Here is a 10,439-nt window from a genome sequence, read left to right as displayed (position 1 = left end):
TCAATGAGAATAACAAGGGACAACTATCCCATTCATGTCCAAGAGTTTAACATAATAAGACTAAGGGAGAATTAATGTGAACTATCTTATTCCAGCTGCATTCAATATATGCCAAAGCTATACAGTATATCCATGGTCAATATACAGATAAAGAGCTAAAAAAAAAGATAGATTATAATATACAAGGCGAAGGAATGACTATACAATATAAATAATGAAGAAAGGGATGTCTGATAGTACCATGACTTCATATAATGAGATATATATATAAAAATAGGAGGTCATCTCAACATAACCTATATCATCATTTTCTTATTTTAGGACCTTATTATAATGCTATCAGGATTCAATACCAATATATTGAGGATTTTTAATCCATATGGCTAGACATAGAATAATCATACATAGTAATACAATCATAATATAGCAAAGGCAGAAGAGATACCTTAATCCCAATACCGGACCCATGACCAATCTGTCATAAGCTAGCCATAATAATGATCATAACCATAATAATATTAATATCAATAATATCATAAATACCTACCTAAGCCTATGTGTACCCCCACCGCCCTAGACTTGGAAGGTTCAATCAACAAACAATAACATAAGACATATTCTTCACCCATATCTATGCAACCGTCCCATACTGGTTGATAGACATCGGTGCATACTGGTGATAGGCAATACGCATGCAGGAATGAATGCAAAATATACTATCAATATCATAATAATTATAACTGTCCTCATCAGGAGCATTATCATCGTCATCAACCTCCGGCCTTATTGGGTATCAATATCATCTCAATCATATCGTCTGGACTCAAACTGCTTATCGGTATTATCATAATATCCTCCGGCCCTGCCGGGTATAAATATCATCTCAATAGTATTCACCGGACTCGAACCGGGTATCAATATCATTATAATATCCTCCGTCCTTGTCGAGTATCATTGTATGATCGTAACTCTCGAAACATAAATATAGGCATAGAATAGGTGCACAGAGGTAAGCTGATATACTCATAACCATTAATATATCTATCTTATCAATACACCCGACTTACTCGTTATTAGCTAACCAACATTTATTATTGTTAAACCGCTATTTTGCTAGTCATCACATAACCTCTAGTTATTAGCCTAAACATTATCCTTCACATAATATTTTTTCACGGGATAACAACTAACCACTATTCATTTAATAGTCAACGTCTAACATCAATTCTAGGTTCATCATTAGACCAAAATCGTCATTTATCCACCATTCATTATTATAAACTGTTTATCCTATTATTGTTAATCATTACTAGACAACACATTATTACATGTCATCTAACCATCTTTTATTAAATGACATCATTCATTAACTGACCATCATTAGCTACCATGTTCCAACTAAGCAGGATTCAGTAACTAATACATTAGCTTCCTAGCCATCAAGTGCAATAGTTATCTATTAGACAACTAGTTACCCCATAGCTTAACCGTCTAACTAGAAGAAAAATCATAAGACCATATTTCGGCTATAATCACATCATTTATAATGATAAATAATCATAAACTTACCAAACCTATTCATTCCATCACCAGTATTCAATCAATGGAATAATAAGTATCATACTGCATCTTCCTCCATCCCATACCAAAAAGATATGTATACAAATATATACATATTCATAAATCACAATTACATCATTCATAATGATAAAAACTTCTTGGATATTTTATTAGTACTATAACACGGCCCTTGGCCCATTAATTTATCTGGAATAATCACAATATCATAATCATGGCCTTAGGCCCATATACATATTCGGGACTCATATCAAAAATCATATTTATAAACCGTAGAATAGCTATAATCATCTCACATATAGGAGGCATCTCACATCTAGGAGGCATAATATCAACAAGCACATCTCCTCTATTAGACATCTCATATCTATAGGTTATGCATCATGACAAAGAGGAAAATCGTCTCTAAAGGCTCAATAACCATAACTAAGAGCAAAATCATCTCTATGGGCCAAATATCATACCTAAGAGGAAAATGCATCTCTTTAGGCAAAATATCATAATTAAGATAAAAATACATCTGTATGGAACAAATATTATAATAAAGAGAAAAATGCATCTCTAGGGTCCAAATATCACAATAAAGAGGAGAATGCATCTCTAGGGGCCAAATATCATAATATAAAGGAGAATGCATCTCTATGTTCCACTAATCATAATCCGATGAAAAGCATCACAATTTATCAATTCACCAAGTAATTCTCATAAATAAGGATCATTATTGTCAACTAGGTCTATTATCCACAACTAATCCCACAAGGGCTAACACAAATCTTGGCCTAAGTGGGCCGCATGATCCCACTTCTAATCCATAATTTCTATAATTAGGTATACTATGCTCTAAACTAGGCTAATGTATTAAGTTCATCCTCTAGATGTCAAGAATGCCATATTAACGCCTAAGATAGTAACTTCAACTAGAAACAAGGGTACTCAAGTCCACTCTACCAAACTTACTGTTCCTAAACTATCACACTATCCCAATAAGGCTAAATATACAAATCATGTTTCAAAAACTAAAACCATATTCTGAGCATAGAATTATATCATATCTATGCTATAAATTTATCCAAACTAGGGAGAAGGCAATAGGATTCAACAAGGGTATTAAGTAATTCAAGCTATGGGTCCAAAACCCTATCTAATCTCCAAACTTATATGTATATTCAATACTAAATTATTCTATCCAATATAAATCATAACATTCACGTTCACACACAAAAAATATCATACATCATCGATGAAGAAGCGTATACAGAAGCCTACCTCTGTGCTAAACCCCAAGATCACACTTCAAGCACCACATACTTGTCTTCACTTCACAATCTCCAAAATGTCATCACACTATACAAAATATAATCTAATCATAAATACGAGTCTAAAGATACCCATATTGCACTATTGTGCTTCGAGTCCAAAAATGACACCAAAAAGCCCAAGTAGGTCCCACATACGGAAATCGCATTTCTGAGGTCAAGCCAATGCTCATCTATCACCAAGGAAGCATATATTAGATTTTGGGTCAAGAACAATGAAATTCACCAATAAAGTGATGAAATCTTACCTTAATTCGGATGATAATTAGGATAAAAGATGTTCACCAAGCTCCCTAGACACCCACAAGACTCAATTTTGAGTGATCATACCCATTTACTATTTTAGGTTCTCAAATGTGAAAAATATCCCCAAAATCGCGACCTTGGAACCGCAAAGTCAAAATATTATTTTTGACCCTCGGAACTCATCCGGGACTCAAAATATATGATCCAATAGTGAAATTTGAGTTTAAACCACAATTCAAATTCATTGTAATCACCAAAAAGTCCATAGAAGGTGGTTTAGGTAAAATGTGGGGCCCACATATATAGTTTCAATTGTATGATTTTCCGACTAGTAGATTGAAATGAGCTTGGGTGCATTGAGACCCAAACCAAAGGTATACCTACACTAAAATAGATATTTTTGATATACTGACGCAGTCAAATTTTTCATCCGAGATCGTTTTGCTGAAGTTTCTGATCGGTGGCCATTTGGAACCAATGAAGACTTCTAAAGAGGGAATTGACTCTAAAAACCAAACGAACTTCCCGGTAACCGAACCCTCAGTCCCAAAAAGTCATAAATGACTTGGGGCAGATATAGAGAATGATACGAGTGTACCAAGACGTCCAACAAATTCTACAAGCTGTCCAACAAGTTCACGACCATGCACACGTAGCCAAGCTTAGGAGTTACAAAAACTCCAAGCTATGTTCATCCAAATGGCCGTGTGTGAGTTGGTAATTGATCCTTATAATGTATTAAATATTTTTAAGTGTGAAGAGGAGCCTTGAAGTGTAATAAAGTTACACTCCAAGGCCACTCCTTGGAAAGGGTAGGATGGTCATTTGTTATCTCCCTTTGTGGACTAATATAAATAGATAGTTATAGGGTTATTTTGGAGTTAGTGAGTTCATATTTTGGAAGACAACAAACACTTTGTAATATTTTGGAACTTCTCTCTTCCATTGGAGAAGCCACAATTCCAAAAACTCACTAGTAGAGTGATACTAGTGTTGTTTCTTGGCTAGAAACTAGGGTCTTGGGTTCTTTGAGTTCTTCTTGGTCCAAGTATGATCTTGGTAGCAATTTTCATTAATATTAGGGTCCTTTCTCTTGTTATGGTTCTTAGATCATTGAATATTATTTGTCAAGTTACTATCCCTCTTGTAATATTGTGAATCTTGTATTGTTGGAATCTTGAAGTCTTGTGAAGCCGTGGGAGGCTCTTTTGATTCACTAGCATTATTATTGACTTTCTTGTTCTTGTTGTGAATATCATCTTTTTATTCTAAATACGTGACTCTTGAAGACTAGTGAACCCGTATGTGGCCTATTTTGATTCACTAGCACTTAATGTTCATCTTGTTGTTCTTGTTGTATTGTTTGTTTCTTGTATTGTGAACTTGGTCTCATATCAGAGAAGCTCAAACGGTGAAGATAAGCATAGATATGGAAAATGAACTGAAGGGTCATTATAATATATCTAATTTTAGAAAAGATTAAGGTAAGATTATACCAGGAAGGTTTTAATGCATCACCAATATTATTTGTATGACCCAGTATCTCAGCACAAATCAATCCACAATTTAGTTAATTCAGTAAAAAATTCTAGAATCAGGACACACAACTCAATGTGTAGGACTACTCAAAATTTTTAGCTTAGGACCTAACGAAGAAGGGAATTCTAGTCAGTCATTAAAGGGAGTTCAAGCAATCTTAATCATCCCTAATTCCAATCTATTCTTCTCAAAGTGCTCTTTACCCAATGCTTTAGTGAAAATATCAGTAATTTGGTCAAAATCCATAAGTTGTTGCTTAATCCACAAAAATTGAGCTGCAACATACTCAGCCTCAACAGTAGATAAAGCTATTGCGTTTTGTTTCTCAGTGGACCAGTTGATTAAATATGATCCAATCAGCATCAAGAAGTGCTCCATCCACTTTCTTTGGTTCAATCACAAATACGAAGGCTTTGAAAGCACACATGCTCCTTAGTCCAAATCTTGTGTTGATTCCTGAGGTGAGGTTAGTGAGAATATTTTCAATAGGATAAGATCCTTGAAACTTGTATCCTTTTGGTACCAAACCTTGAGAGCTGCTAGGATCACAGTGATTGGTTTGAGCTGGAGTAGTTGTTGATTCTGTTCCTCCTATCAGTGTGCCTTCGGAATCAGTTCCACTTGTTGAGTTGCCTCCAATTCCCCTGTCAGTGAGCTTCCAGGTTGTTCCACTAATGGAACAGGCCGAGCAACATGTTACCTTTGATCATGTATAGACTCATCAAAGTGAGATTTAGGATAACGAACATCAACAATCCCAACCTTATTCTTCCGTATAAGACAAAGATTCATAGATCGACTTTACAGGGCATAATTGTTAGTAAGTTGAATGGAGATCAGGGAGCTACCTAGAGTGTCTTTAGGATGCAAATATAAGGGATGATTATGGTCAATTTCAATAATACTAGATCGTGCATCCACATTTGTAGGTGTAGCTGCTCTTTGTGTAACTTCTGCAGTAGAATTGCATGTGATCGCCATGGTTGTAGTCTTCAAGGTGAGATGAGCTAAACCATTGCAGAGTTCTCAACTGATTGCGTGTGATCAATGATCACAAGCATCAATTGCAGCCTTGAATAAGTGGTTGTTGGCTCTGATACCATGTTAAAACTTCTACATGAGCAAAGAACACTGAAAGAAAAGAAGAATCTAGAAGGGAGCAATTTCAGTAAGTGAATTAGGTTTGGTAAAATGAGCTGCTACTACATGATGTTTGTAGACTAATTTGTCTCCTTGTGACAGCGGTACAATGACAACTTTCACTTCCAACTAACCTCTAACTAACTAACAACACATGCTTATAGTGTGTACTAACAAGCCTTAACTCCCATCAACTTGGTAACCAACTTTCTTATCTCAACAATAGGGAGGGTCGAGAGGGTTGAGAATACGCAAACATTACCTCTACCTTGGAGCTAGAGAGGCAATTTCCGATAGACTCGCCATAGTCACAAGAATATCAAGATATTTACTAGTACTGATTTCAATTAGCTTATGACTCGGATGTAAACAAGTGACATATCAAGATGAACCAGCTGTTAAAATAAAGTGGTTTAGCAAGTTATAATGAATCAGAAAGATTTTCCGTAGTGCATTTAGATAGAGTGAAAACACCATGGTCTACAATATGCTTAGTCGAATGAAGAGTTGAATGAAGAGTAAAGTAGCGTTAAGTTTCAACTAGTTATGGAGAGCCTTTACTACGCTGTATTTGGTCAAGGAAACCGAATTTAGTGTATTGGTTGAGCAAAATACCTTTCGCTTGCTTCTCTGCTAAAATCAATGGTAGCTTAAATTTAGAAATTAAGACGGAAGAAAAAGCAAAAGCAAGTAAAAATTCTGCAAATCCCAAATTCCAGATATTCAGGTGAAGAAACTAAGCTGAACTCACAATCATGTGATTTCAAAGTTCTTTTTTTGCTTCTATTAGACACGATAAGGAGTTTACCTGCACAGATGCATGTTCAAATTTACTTTGTAGCTGGAGATTTGGAGCTTGTAGAATTAGGAATTCTAACATACAGTCACACCAAGAAGGGTCGAAGAGCAGTAAATAGTGATCGTTGTACTTAGTTTCTGGTGTCAATAAAGCCAGCGGCGTAGCCGGGCAAATTATCAACTGATTACTGAATGAGGAAACCTGAAAGGATAAAATGTCTGAGTCTTCTAATCAACTGACGAGAAAAAAATTGCTTAAATAATTATTTGCTATATCTTTACTAGCAGGAAATCTTTCTTTACTTCTTCTATACAAAATGGTTAAGAAAAAACAAGAAATTGTTATCTTTCTTTGTCAAGTCCAACTCATATGGAAGTGACCTATTTACTATGTCTCATCTTTCTCGTTTCTAATCCTATTAATTTTAAAGGCTTAGTGGGGAGAAGAATTTGCGCCATGGTCCTACTTATAATCTCCTCAAGCGGGAAGTGAGATCAATGTATACATCCTCTTTGCAATGTATTGTAAGACCGCCGATTGGATGATCAAAGCCCAACTATTCTTCTGCTTGAGCTAACAAGTTTTTAAATGATGGTTGGTTCAAGTATGATACTGGCACGACAACTCTCTTCTTTTTACTCTCTCCTACGTGTACTACACAATGACCTTTTTTACCACCTCCTGATGTTGAATACCTCCTTAGGATTCCCATTATCACAAGGTATATTTGGTTAACTCTAAATGGTGACGGAAAGAAAAAAAGAATAACAATTTGGAGAATTGCACAGAAAATGGATTTCTTTTTAACGTTTAGATACTTATGTTTTGCTCAAATAGTTCGTGTCCAAGTATATTTAATGGAAAGTTTCATACCCAATCACGCAGCATAAACATTTCATCGCGCTGCCATCGCGCACCTTGGACAGTGTCTCACTAAAATGTCCACAACTTTTTACTTCGAACTCGGATTGAATAACAGTAAGTGGCAATGGAAGGAATACTCGAAGGGGTTTAATTTGATATATAGTAGGACATATATCTAGTTATATTCTAGGAAAAATGATCGTTGGAATTTGACCCAAGTAAAATCAGATACTAAAACGCAATAGGCAGGGAAGTTCTCAACTCAACTTTGAGCTAGGAAATATTTATGACTTCAATCCATCTCCAAAGATGTTCCTACCCTAAAGAATTGATATTCATACCTGTATATAAATAGAAACCATTGGGTTCAGGTCTACACACTTTGGATGAACGGTTCAAATTCTAGCCCAAAAATGTGGGGCGTTACGGAGTAACTCTATCCTTAAGAAGTTCTTCAGCATCCCCTGATGAGAAAGCTGACAATCAGGATCATGCTGGTGATTATTCTGACTGGAGCACACTTTTTCCTGCCATTGACCATGAAAACTCCATCAACACTTTCATTTGTTGCTCTGGATCAGATTATGGCACCGTAGCATCTTTGAACCACAACTTCCTATAATTAATTAGGAGTGGTGAACTTTATACAGTGCGGCTACGAAAAGGTGTGGTGGAGCATTGGTGTATTTGTCCTACCAGCAGCCTGAGTGGGAAACTTTGGACCCTGCTAGACGGCATTGGATGCATCTGCCGAGACTGACTCCCAATGATTGTTTCGTGTTGTTCTCCGACAAGGAATCATTGGGGATTGGTATGGAGCTTCTTGTTTGTGGAAAGGATGTGTGGCCCATGTCATTTATCGGTACAGCTTACTGACAAATATGTGGTCAACTAGGATGCTGAAGAATGCGCCATCATGCTTGTTTGGTAAAGCAAGCCTTGGGGAACTAGCCATTATTTCTGGCGGTTGTGACTCACAAGGTAAAATCCTTAGCTCTGCTGAACTTTACAATTCGGAGACAGGCACGTGGAGGACTTTGCGAAGCATGAATAAGAAACGTAAGATGTGTTGTGGCGTATTCATCGTTGGAAAGTTTTATGCGATAGGATTTATTGGAGGAGCCGACTCAAAGCTGTTGACATGTGCGGTGTACGATCTAGCAAGAGAAACATGGAGTAAAATCTCGAACATGTCTCCTGTGCGACCTAACCTTAGGAATGACATACCTGATACATCTGCAGCATCTCCAGTAGTAGCTGTTGTAAGTAATCAATTGTACACTGCTGACTATGCTGAAATGTCGGTTAGGAAGTATGAAAAGCATAAAAAAGCATAGTCTGCAACGTAAATTGATTATTTACAACAGCTACCAATGGAGGCGCTGCAGATGTAGCAGGTATGTCATTCCTAAGGTTAGGTCACACAGGAGACATATTCAGGATTTCAGTCCACGTTCCCGTTGCCAGATCATACTCCTCTGATCATATCAACAACGTTGAGTCCGCTCCTCCGAGCCGCCTATCACGTAAAACTTTCCATCCATGAATACACAAGAAGACATCTTATGTTGCTTATTTATGCTTCGCAAAGTCCTCCACGTGCCTGTCTCCGAATTGTAAAGTTCAGCGGAGCTAAGTATTTTACCTTGTGAGTCACAACCGCCAGCAAAAATGGCGATTTCCCCAAGGCTTTCTTTACCAAACAAACATCATGGCGCATTCATCTGCATCCCAGTTGACCACGTATTTGTCAGTAAGTTGTACTGATAAATGACATGGGAAAACACATCATTTCCGAAAACAAGAAGCTCCGTACCAACCTCAAAGATTCCTTATCGGAGAACACGAAACAATCATTGGGAGTTATTCTCGGCAGATGCATCCAACACAGCCTAACAGGGTCAAAAGCTTCCCACTTAGGATGTTGGCATAAGAAATACACCCAGTGCACCACCACACCATTTTGTTGCCGCAGTATAAAGTTCACCGCTCTTAATTAATGAGCAGAATATAGGGTTCAAAGATGCTATGGCGCCATAATGTGACCTACAGTAATGACTGAGATAATTGATGGATCTGTCACGGTCGATGGCAGGAAAAAGCGTGCTCCTATCAGAATTATCCCCATCATGATTCTGATTGTAAGCTTGCTCATCATGGTCCTGACTGTCAGCATGCTCATCAGGGGATGCTGAAGAACTCCCCAAGGAAAGATCCACTCCCACTAGGTTGGAACCAACAGACGGCTTTTGCCACCAGCATTGAACATTTTCAACCTCCTTGTCATCATTGAATGGCCCTTTCTCATTCTGGACTTCAATCCTATCGACCGATATCTCTTACAAGCCAAGCCATCCAGTTACTTTCTGTCCGACAATCCCTTGTAACCACACAAGACGGTTCTTCTGAAAAATCTTCCAGATTGAACCCTAAAATAAAGACCATTCCGCCGCCTTGCTCTGATATAGATCCTAAACCCTGTGTCTTCCTCATAAGACTGATTTAATTGAAAAAAATTGTTTGGGGTTATGGAATCATTGTTTGTAGTCACAACATTAAAAGAATTAATAGGAAGGAAAATGAAACTGTTATGTAGACATACCATATGAGGAATTTGAACAGAATCGCCTAAATCACCAGATGAAGCCAATCCCGAAAAGTAACAAAGGATAACATCGCCAATTGAGGACTCATGTTTTTCTGAAGCCCAGACAGTGGTGAGTGAAATATAGGGAAGAAGTTCGATTGCCGAATTGAAGTGACGAAGACTGCGTGGCAGTGAATATTCTACTAGGGTTTATCATATTTAACATATTTTCTTAGAAGGACTCTCACTGATATATATAAGGATGCGGGGACCTGCGACACATAATTTTAGTGTGTAATTAATAATTTCATGTGTTCCTATATTGTATCTCTAATCTAAATGTATAATATTTTAGAAGTGCTTAATTTAA

At 37.1% G+C, this 10,439-nt stretch overlaps 1 pseudogene; it reads right to left on the bottom strand.

Moving 5' to 3' along the window:
• Positions 1 to 8,633: 8,633 nt before the first annotated feature.
• Positions 8,634 to 10,239, bottom strand: LOC107846623 (annotated as a pseudogene).
• Between the last annotated feature and the right edge of the window lie 200 nt (positions 10,240 to 10,439).

Source organism: Capsicum annuum, chromosome 11 (genome assembly GCF_002878395.1).
Source record: "Capsicum annuum cultivar UCD-10X-F1 chromosome 11, UCD10Xv1.1, whole genome shotgun sequence".
In the NCBI taxonomy this organism is placed as follows: Eukaryota; Viridiplantae; Streptophyta; class Magnoliopsida; order Solanales; family Solanaceae; genus Capsicum; species Capsicum annuum.
This window is presented reverse-complemented; position numbering and strand designations above follow the sequence as displayed.